The sequence below is a fragment of the Peromyscus eremicus genome, chromosome 10 (genome assembly GCF_949786415.1).
Source record: "Peromyscus eremicus chromosome 10, PerEre_H2_v1, whole genome shotgun sequence".
Classification (NCBI taxonomy): domain Eukaryota; kingdom Metazoa; phylum Chordata; class Mammalia; order Rodentia; family Cricetidae; genus Peromyscus; species Peromyscus eremicus.
This window is the reverse complement of record NC_081426.1, coordinates 65,625,118-65,636,516: the sequence shown is the minus strand read 5'-3', so window position 1 is coordinate 65,636,516 and position 11,399 is coordinate 65,625,118.

Sequence of the window (11,399 nt, the reverse complement as noted above, 5' to 3'; positions counted from 1 at the left end):
AGCAGTGCATGCACACCAGCAGTCCCCCACACCCTGCTGTGTGCTGTGGTTTTCAAGGAAGAGGAAAGTCGCCTTGATAAATGAAGGAACTCCCAGTGTATTCTGGGAAATGGGTTAGATACAGTGTTTGTGATTTTAGCTCTAGGCACGGTTCAGTAAATCATCAATGTAGCTTGAATCGGTTATGAGATAGTTATAAAATGTAAAATTTTTGAGTTTCTTAAAAGTTAGACACATTTCAACTCATCCATATTATGCTAAGTCAGTGTACTCTGCTGTGGTTTATAATGAAAATAGGAATACCATCCTAGCTCTCACATGAAATCTACAGCTGATGAGACAATTTTGTGTGTACTGTCCTCAGTAATAAACCTTGCTTCTGTAGCCTTGACCCCAGGCCTGGACAATTTCATTACATGCAAGACTGCAATATAAATGTTTTGTTGTTTGTTTGTTTGAGATAGCATTTATCTCATTATATATCCCCAGCTGGCCAGGAACTCACTATGTAGACCAGGCTGGCCTAAACCTCACAGAGATCTGCCTGATTCTGCCTCCCAGTGCTGGAATTAAAGGCATGCACCATCACATCTGGCTTACAGTAAAAGTTTGAACATGTATTTTCAGCCACTGTGTGAGGGCAACTGTAAATCGGAGCTTCTTAACCTCTTTCCATCAGCTGGAAAATTTTTGCATTACCCCAAGTATAGAAGTATATAAAAGAGGCATAGAACCCACCCTTGCTGATAATGATTTTACCATTTATTTAAGACAAAGACAAATTTCCTCCCTGAATACTTGATATGGTAGGACACAGATCATCTTCAACAATTTTCAGAGTTGAATGATATTTTGATATTTTGTCATACTGATACATATTCTAGAACAGAAAAAATATATCTAGGGCCATTTCAGAAATTGCTGAAAATTCTGTTCTAATTCTAAGCCAAAATTTATTTAGTAAATGTGTGTGTGTGTGTGTGTGTGTGTGTGTGTGTGTGTGTGAATCCTAATTTATCAATCCAAACAATAGTTTTTAAAGCCAAACATTCTTTTTTTAAAAAAATTAAAAATATTTATTTATTTAAATCCCAACATCAGTTTCCCCTCTGTTCTCTCCTCCCATCCCCTCTCCCCTTCCCTCACCCCCATCCACTCTGATAAGTTTTAGGCCTGCTGAAGGCCTCTCTGCCATTGCAACAAACTGAATCAGACCAAATTGGAAAGCCCAGGTTGAATGGGTAAAGCACTCCAGGGCGATTCCCTGGCCCGCAGAGAGGAGAAGAGGACTAGACCGGAAGAATCACAAGTCTGTTTTCAGGGATGCTGCTTATATATCCTCTGTGAGAGTCATCCTGAGCCTCTCTGGGGGAGGAGCTGTGTTTGGTAGGCTTTGAAGGGGCGGGTTTAGGGAAAGAGATGTGGAAGGGAGCCAAGGTGGATCTTCCACCAGACTCCTTCCAAAAACACTCCTCCTCTATTTCTTCAGAAAAGTGCAAGCCTCCCATGGATATCAACCACCCATGGCATATCAAGTTACAGTGAGACTAGGCACCTCCTTTCCTTTTAAGGATGGGCAAGCAACCCAGTAGGAGGAAAAGGGTCCCCAAAGCAGGTAACAGAATCAGAGACAGCCCCTGTTCCCACTGTTAGGAGTCCACAAGAGGACAACTGTAACATATGTGCAGAGGGCCTAGGTCAGTTCCATACAGGCTCCCTGGTTGTCGGTTCAGTCTCTGTGAGCCCCTCTGAGCCAAGGTTAACTGTTTCTGTGGGTTTTCTTGTGGTGTTTCTGGCTCTTAAAATTTTTCTGCTCCCTCTTCTGCAGGATTCCCCAAGGTCTGCCTAATGTTTGGCTGTGAGTCTCTGCATCTGTTTCTACCAGTTAAAGCCAAACATTCTAATACAATGCATTCCAAAAATATATTAATTTGATACTTGTGCGCTGAAAAATGATGGTAGGGAAACAGAAAAGTCTTTGTTTTTCATAATTAAATCATTATTTTTCTATAAAAGCAGACAACCATTTATTTTTAAATTGTGAGTGCATACAGGCACAAATGTGTGTGTGTGTGTGTGTGTGTGTGTGTGTGTGTGTGTGTGTGTGTAGGTGTAATTACAGGGTAATCATACAGTCTGACATAGGTGAGGACTGCCAGAAATATCTAAAACTCATTATGCATTTGATTTTAAATTAATTTTTTGTCTTTGAAATTTAGAAGCCCAGGTCACAATACCTAATTTAAGAAGGTGTGCTCTAGACAAGTAGATTTGCTGAGTGGAAGAAGATATATAAATAATAAAAGTCACTCCAATCACAGACAAAGAACACCAGTTCACATTCTAGAGGTATATCTAGCTGTCTTACATTTTAAATACCAACTTTTTAAACACTGACTGAGCACTCACTCTGGCTTAGGCATTAAGCACTCTGTACTTAGCAACACAATTATTCTTCAGCAGTGATGTATGAATCATACACAATTCTGCAACTTTCTTCTAATCACAGTTGAAGAAACAGAAGCCAGGAAAACAAACAAACAAACAAAAACCAAAACACAGTGCCCAAAGTCACACAGTTAGTAAAATAGTGAAGCCGGACACTCACCCGGGCAACATGACCACAGAGCTCGCCTTGTATCAATCAACTGCGAGAAAATGGAGAAAACTGGTTCTCCTTGACTTACACCGGTCTGTATGGGATGATCCCTCTTGGTTTGAGGTTGCTGGCCTTTAGTTCCCTCTTTCATTACTTCCACTTGGAACCACGGCTTGCTGTAGTAGGCAGCCTCCCAAGATGGACCTTGAGCCTGGTGTCCACATCACATGTAATCGCCTCCCTTAGGATGTGAGCTGGACCTAATTAATTTACCTCTGACACACAGAACATCGCTGAGCAGATGGGATTTCACTTCTGAGGTAAGATTATAAACCCCTGTGATGTTTGCCTTGCTGGGACTCTTTCTGGCTCTCTTTCATTTGCAAATTTTGATGAAGCTTGCTGCCATATTGAGAGCGCCCACGTGATGAGGCCTGAGGGACAAACACATCCAACAAGACGCAGACCTCAGTCCAAAAGCCTGCATTAAATTGAATCCTGTCAAGAACCACCTCATGATGCCTTTGGATTTGGATTCTTCTCCAGGGGTCTGATTTACTAACATAGTGGACATCTTGAATATCTGTCTGGAGTCGACTTTTATGTTGGGTGGATTAAGCACCCAGTTGTCACAGAAGTATTTGTTGAGCAGTCCAATTAAACAAATGATTTGATATATAACTTTCATCCTTTAGTGTATTTGCATATTTGCGAATCTCTTAATCTCTTGACATCAATCTATTTGTGTTTTCATTTTTTAAATCTTGTCTTGACTTTGATTATTTGCTAGACTATTTCAGTCTAGTGCATGCTAGTCTCTGACATTACTATTTCATAAAAATCTGGTATCTATTATATTTCCAGGTGAATTTTAGAATCGGTTCGCAATTTCCATGAAAAGTTCTGCTATTTTTCCCAATGGAGAAGCACTAAATTTGTAAACTCAAGACAACTGACGTATTTACAATGTCCTTACTTTGTCCTGGAAACAAGGAATGTGATTCCACTCTTCAGACTTTCATTCATGTCTTACAGTTTCCTTATATACTCGTGCACATTTTATTGTTATTAGGATCATTTCCTGTCTGAATGCGTACTGCTCCTATATGGAAGAATCATTGGTTTGTTACCTTTGCACCATATCCTGGTGCTCTCTGTGATTTCTCACGGTCGCTCCCATTTCTGCTGCGTAGCTGGACATTTTGTTGTTGTTTTAATGAGAAATAGTTCTGTGTTTCAGCAAATTCTTTTTAGAAATAACGAAGATACTCGTGTGGAATTTACTATTAGCACATTAAGTCATAATTAACTGTACTGGAGATGGAAAGAGCACCTCAGTGTTTGTAGGTGAAATTCTCCTTAATTGTATAGTAATATTCCTTCAACACACGCTTAATGGGGCTTTCTAACGTTTCATTAAACTGGGTAACATTTTGTTTAGGATCTTTGTCTCTGTGCTGAAAGTGAGAGTGAGTATTTTCTGACGACCAACTGGTTTTAAAATCAGTGTAGGGCTTGAGTTAACACCGACTCAAGATGTTCTCTCTTGTTTTCAACCTGTAAGACAAATCTTGAGGAATTGGACAGTCTTTTAACTTTTTAAAAAACATCACCTATAAAGCCACCTATTAACTTTGAAAGATGTACTCTTTTACTATTATTAAATATTGTTTTTACAATTAGAAATGTTATTCAAAAATCAGATGAGAAGTTATGTTTATCCTATTTACTGTATTTCTAAATATTTTTTCATTTTTAATATCTTTATATTATTATTTTGTTTTATTTTTGCATTTTATTATATTTATAAAAATAAATATATTTTATTTTTGTATCAACTCCTTTTTAGTAGCTTTATTGTTTTTTATTTTCATTAACTTAATTGGTTATTTATTTTATATTTTATTTATTATATATTCCTTTTCAAAAGTGTTTCTTTTTATAACATTTTAACAGTTCTGGGCAGAATTATTTACTATTAAGAAAGACTAGTTAGGGTTGCTATCTTCTGCCGTAGCTCTCTGTGAATATTATTCTGCAACATTTCTATAATAGTTCAGTATTAAAATCTCATGTAGGTGACTAGGGTGACGACTAGTTAAGATTAAAAGCACTAGTTGCCCATCCGGAAGATCCTGGTTCGTTTCCCACCACCCATGTGATGACATACAGCTGTTTGTAACTCCAGTTCCAGGAGATCCTGTGTCCTTTTCTGGCTTCTTCAGCCTCTGCACACATGTGATGCATAGACATACATACATGCAAACACCCACATATAAAACAATTTTTACAACCCATGTATAAATAACTTTTCTCTTTAGCTCGAACAGATATGTTCTTGATTCTGTGGCTAAGCTGTCAGGGAAAAACCTCAGATCAAAATAAAATGCACACACACATACACATGCGCGTGCACACACACACACACACACACACACACATACACACACACAGAGGCACACATCCACACAGGCACATAAATACTCACTAAGATTTGAATACACTGAAAACAGAAGGTAGTCATTATTTTTAATTACAGAGCACAAGACCTATTTCCAAAATAGCAGGGTTCCCCCTTCCCTGGGAGGCTTGGGAAAGTTGATTTGGGCCCCCCTGATCTGTAATATGGGACACAAATTACGGCCTTCGATGTCTAGATTCTCCCAGAGGGTGCAGCCCTTTTGCACTTTGCCGTGGTGAGGTTTCACATGCTCTGAGCTGCTAATGGAACCCGGGCCTCACAGAAAGAGAAACAGCCCAGGCAGACAGCAAGCTGGAGACAGCCAAGAGGCTATGTTTGACACCATCAGACGCCCACTCTTCCGTCCAGGGTAAACACACCTCCGTCTGTAAATAAAACCACTTGCTGCTCAGCTTTTACAAATAATGACGTTTGTGGTGACAAAAAACCTCACTGAATGTGTTAGAAATGGTTTTGAGGTTTCAGTGAGCTTTTCTCTGATCCTTACCTCGCTACGCCCGTCTTTCTCACGGAGTTCTCTTCAGCATCTTTGAACTAACGTTAGCCTTTTCCAGGGTCTGACAGACCTCACTAAATCAGAGTTGGGCACAATTGCTTCATAGTGTTGAATTAAGCGTCCTTTAGGCGTGTGTCCCTCTGAATGGTCCTATTCTGCTTGAGATGACTTACTATCCTGTATTCAGCGTGCGATCTAGCTTCCGCCTGGATTTGCTGAGAGTGCGCCGTGATCTTGCACTGGACTCCTTCCTTGACACCAAACCTTGGTGCCGTCCATCCGGCTGTGACTCTGACCTCTGACCTGGATCTCTTCCTAGACCTCTTCTCTACCTCACATCCATCCCCATGATTATCTGGTTCCTTCTCCCCGTGGAACCAGATAAACCAGCTTGCACTGTTGCCCTCCCCTTTCGGTTCAGATCTGGTGGCGATGTCCCGTTAAGTTCTGGATGACGCCTGTAGAGGGCACTGGCAGAGGGATGCTTTGATCTTGTGTCCCCAAAGAACTAAACAGCGTAGCAGAGTCTAGAATCATTTGTCTAAAACAACACACTTCCATGGAAGGAAGTCAGTTGGAGCAAAATGGCCCCACTGCAGCTAAAGAGTGAGGTATGTCACGGGACACAGGTTTGGAGCTTATTTGCATATGGGGGGGGTTCTGGCTCATTTGCATAGCATGGGATTTTCTGGGAATGCTCTGGTACATTTAGTTCCACACATAACTTCATGTTTCACATGTCTCGTTAGTATCTTAAATCTCCACCCAGGGGTGTGGTTCTAGAATTATAATGAGTCATATGTTTCTTTTGGACACTCTGGAGTGCCTCTGTGGCTGCCTGTGCCACTGGGGTGAGCCAATTTTAGTTGACCTGGAGCAGGAGGAGTTCAGGGTTTTTTAATTATTAATTTTACTGAATTTGCTTCTAAAAAAATATTTTTACTAATTCTTAGAGAATTTCATACATTGTATTTTGATCATATTCACCCAGATCCATTCCCTCCTGTTCTATATCCACCCAACTTTCTGCCCTCACTTTTTTTTTTAATCCCTTGAGACTGGAGAGATGGCTCAGCGGTATAAAGGACTAGCTGTTCTTACAGAAGAGCTGGATTTGGTTTCCAGCATCCACATGGTAGCTCACAGCTATCTCAAACTCTAGTTCCAGGTCATCTGATGCCCTCTTCTGACCTCTACAGCCACCAGGCATTCAGGTGGTGCACACATGTACATGTAGATGAAAAACACACGTGCACACACAGACATACACATATACATACAACTGAGAACTCACAGGACAGCTGTTTAGTTCATAGCTGGGAAAGCTCCGAAACCAAACTTTGAAATGTGGAGTAAAAGTCATTACAGTAATGGCCCGAATCTCCTCTCCCTTGTTTCCATTCTCTTGGTCATGTGGCTTTCATTATTTACTCATCACTTGACTTCGGTCTTAGTCGCCTGACTTCCTTTATCTCAGATTAAGTATGATACAGCCTTAAAAGCTACATGTGCAAATAGTCTGGAGTTTTTGAGATTCTGTCATTGCCATTGAGAAAACAGGATAGCCCAGGATAGCTCACTAGTACCAGGGAGGGAGAAGAAGCAGGCAGCAGAGCTCAAGTGTCCACAGAAGCCTAGGAAGGCAGCTGACACCCCGAGCTGAGGATGTTCGTTGTGATGAGAAGCAAGAGGGTGTGAGTGAACGCCAGTCCCATTCACAGCCAGGTCTTCCACAGGGTTCTCAGGGTGAGAAAGGAGATCACTGTCTTTTCTTCCTTGCCTTAGGATCTCTCTTAAATTTTAAGAGGCATAAGATACACACACACACACACACACACACACACACACACACACACACAGACCACACACTTGAAATATTTTATTGGCAAGTTAGATAATTTTTCAAGAATAATTTTTATTGTTATTTTCTATTTACTCCCTGATTTTAGAAACTAGTGGAACGTCACCGTATTATTGTATTTATCAGCACTTAGGTTGTAAGCTTCTGGAGGGTCGGGTCTGTATTATATTTCTCTCTTTGTGCGCCCACTGCCACTCCACTGCTAAGCTCTTTAGTGTTTACTTAGTGGAATTGTTTTTGTAGCTATTAATCTTATTTGGGAATATATTTAGAAATGCATAGGCTGCCATTTCTACAGGGCTCTGGGGATGCTATTCATTGCTACTGAAACCTTTACTTGTTTGCTAAAGTAAATAATACTCACTCAAGTGTGTGTGTGTGTGTGTGTGTGTGTGTGTGTGTGTGTGTGACTATAATTGTCAATTTAAAGACTTAAACACCGTCAGGGAGGCCAAGTAAGTCTCTCAGGTGTACACTTCCTTGGCAATTAAACTGTATGATTTTCTGATTATCAATTGGGTGTAACTCAGAAACAGGATATTTTAGAGTTAAAAAAACAAAACAAAACATTCCTCCCCAGATTTCTTGACCAGGCTGCTCACGTGCTCTGACAGTTGCAAAGTACCCCATGCGTTGCTGCACTTGACCGGAGCATGCTCAAAGTTTCCACCTTGCACTTGAGACCCTTCCCTTGGGGATATGACCAAAGTTCCCACTCTGGCTGGGAGAGGTAATGGTCCTTTTCTTGTCTCAGAGCTACCTGCTGTGGGACCCAGGTCAACACGGCCAGCCTGTTCTGTTTGTGCAGCTGGATGTTGGTGATAATGATACCCAACTACCTCACCAGGGTATCCAGAAGTTCAACAATTAATCGCTTCGTGGCATGTTTATTTTATTTGTTTTTTGTTCTTTATAAAAGCGAGGGCAGGGAGAAAAAGCCCTTTTGGTAGAAAAGACTCAGTTACAGGACAGAAAAATCTCCCCCATCATTCCCAATCATCCTTTAAACTGCTTAGCATTAGTCAGAATTCACGTGTTTCGTCTCTGCTATAGGAAATCACAACAGCAATCCTGAGAGGCTCAACACTGATGATGCAGGAAAGAGAAATATGTCTGTTTTAGTTAGGTTTCCATTGCTGTGATAAAACACCACGTCCAAATGCAGCTTACGAAGGAAGGGTTCATTTCATTTTACAGCTTATAATCCATCATCCAGGGAGTCAGGACAGGAACCTGGAGGCAGGAGCTGATTCAGAGACTGTGGAGGGGTGCTGCTTCCTGGCTTGATCTTTGTGGATTGCTGAGTCTCTTTCTTATAGAACCCAGGACCACCAACCCCGGGATGGCACCACCTGAAGTGAGTTGGGACCTCCCCCATGCATCATTAATCATATAGACTTGCCTACAGGTTGCTCTTTTTTCTTTTCCTTTTTTATTTATTCTATGTTTCTTTCACATCATGTATCTTGATCCCATTCATTCCCTGTCATTTCACATCTGCATCTGCCCTCTACCCTTGTACCACCCCCCAAAAAAAACAAAATTTAAGATAAAAAAGGAAAGTAATAAAATGAAAAAAACAGGGAAAAATAAAAAGTCTCATCCTGGAAGCTGCAGTTCGACCCAACAAGTCACGCCATATACCCCTTTGTCCATACATCTCTACTTGCAAGTGTTCATTGCAAAGAGTCATTGGTCTGGTTCAAGCCTCCTGATCTTCACTATACATTCGATGCTGGGCCCCCACTAGGACTCTTCCTGGACTTCCTGCTGCCACCCTGTGTTGTGGAGATCCTGTGGCTTTTGATCTGCAGGTCAGGGAACTTCACATGTTCCAGCAGATCATAGATGGGGTGGATGCTTGGTCTGGGCCTGGGCTGCTGTGGGGTTGGTCTGTCAGAATGGAAATGGGTACAGCTCTCCCATGGTCACAATTTCAGGGCTGGATCACCCACACCTCTGCTAACAAGGTTGGCTCTATTGTGCTGCTTTGGTAAGGTGCAGGGCCTGCTTTCCCAAGTGTTGCAGCTGGTGGGGGTCAGGGCCAGCTCTCCCACTCTTATAACCACTCCCACCTGCCCCAGGCATTGATGGGATGAGGGGAGGGCTTCTTTTCCTCACCCATGCTGCCACAGACAGATGGGTAATGGGGAAAGCTCTACCATGCTCACAATTTTGGGGCTGGCTCACCCACATGGCCTACAGGTAGCTCTTATGAGGGCATTTTCTCAACTGAGAAATCCTTCTCCCAAAAGATTCCAGATCGTGGCAAGTCGACATAAAACTAGCCAGCATAATGCCCAAAGAAGAAAATGGCCATCTCCTTCCTAAGAGAACAGTGGGATCTGCACACACCAATTCTTCTTTCATAATCTTTTTGATACCTGCACTTTCTCCTCAGCCTAAAGGCTGGAGATTGAGAGTCAGTTGAAAGAAATCCTAATGGCAAGTTCTGCCCAATGGTTTTACATCTCAATGCTTTCACATCTCTCTTTAGAATGTGTAATCTCTGTCTTGAGACCTCAGCCCAACTAAGTTGAAGAGAGTCTAATTTTAACACATTGGTTTTTGTCAGGTAAACTACTAGATGTTGAATGGTTGATACATTTAGTTGACTAAGTGAGTACTGTTATTTCCTCAAGGTTTATTTTGTTACTATGTTTTGACTCTACAGCTACATTTTAATCTTCTCTAGGACAGAAGTTTTATCTGCCCAGAATGGAAACTCTGAGTTTCTCAAGTGGTCTTGGGTCCACCAGTACCAGAATAACATGAATGCTCATTTAGTGTGCAGCCAGGATCTATGCTGTATTAACAGAACTGAAGAAACAACAGCAAAAAGACTTCATTGTTTAAGCCCTTCCAAGAAGGTGTGTTTCTAGTAAAGCCTGCCTCTAGGCCCAAGAAACCAAGTATTTGGAAGTTGGAAAGGTCTTGGTCAGATTCTCGGGGCCCATAGATTAGTCAGACATTGTAGTGATGGTTATATTCACAACACACACTTTAAAAACTTTGTTTATGTGCATGTGTGTGCCTCCATGTGAGTGGATGCCCCATGTGTGTGCATGTACCACCTGAGACCAGAAGAGGGCATCAGGTCCCCAGGAGCTAAAATAACCAAAACTCTGGTCCTCTAGGAGAGCAACCGCCTCTCCTAACCACCAAGCCATTTCTCCACCCCGCTCCACAACATATTTCAATAGGTGCTGAACTCTCAACTGTCATGCCAAAGTGCAGCCATGTTTTCCTCACTTTGTTTTTCTATGTCTATGACCAGTGTGTCATTTTCACATTGCTGAAACTTATAACATATAACTAGTAACTTGCCATAGCCATGGAAATTTAAGCTACTTTGAATGCTTCTAATCATAATTCTAAGCATTACATATTCCCCCCTTTTCTGTACCTAGAGAAAAGTGGTATTAAAGCCGTCCTCCAATACACCATCTCCTCAGACACTAAATTGGGTCTCAAAGCACCTGATTTCTTTGAGATTTCCTTCTATTGTGTCTTATCCAATGTCCTTCCTGCATGCAAAGAGTAAACACCTAGTAATGCTCTGACTTAAGATTTCAAGAACTTAAGATTTTAATGAGCAAATTGGGGATTCAAATAGAGAAGAAGGGCAAACTCAGAGCTTCAGGTGTGCATGTTATAACACGATGTTCTAAAAAATCATTTGCTGGGAAAAAGACAGAGAACTCCACTGAGAGACCAAGTCTGTGGATGAATGAGGTTATTGAAAGCACCTGGTATGCAAGGCAGATGTGACTGTGATGATGTTTTCAGTGGCAGTCACAATTTCAGTCATTTTACCAACACACACACACACACACACACACACACACACACACACACACATTGCATTGGCTCTCACTCTCAAAATGCACACCTGGCAATAAGTAAAAATTTGGTGTCTGGTTGGGGCCACCTTAAGTGTTGGAAGGAACCGGGGTTTGAA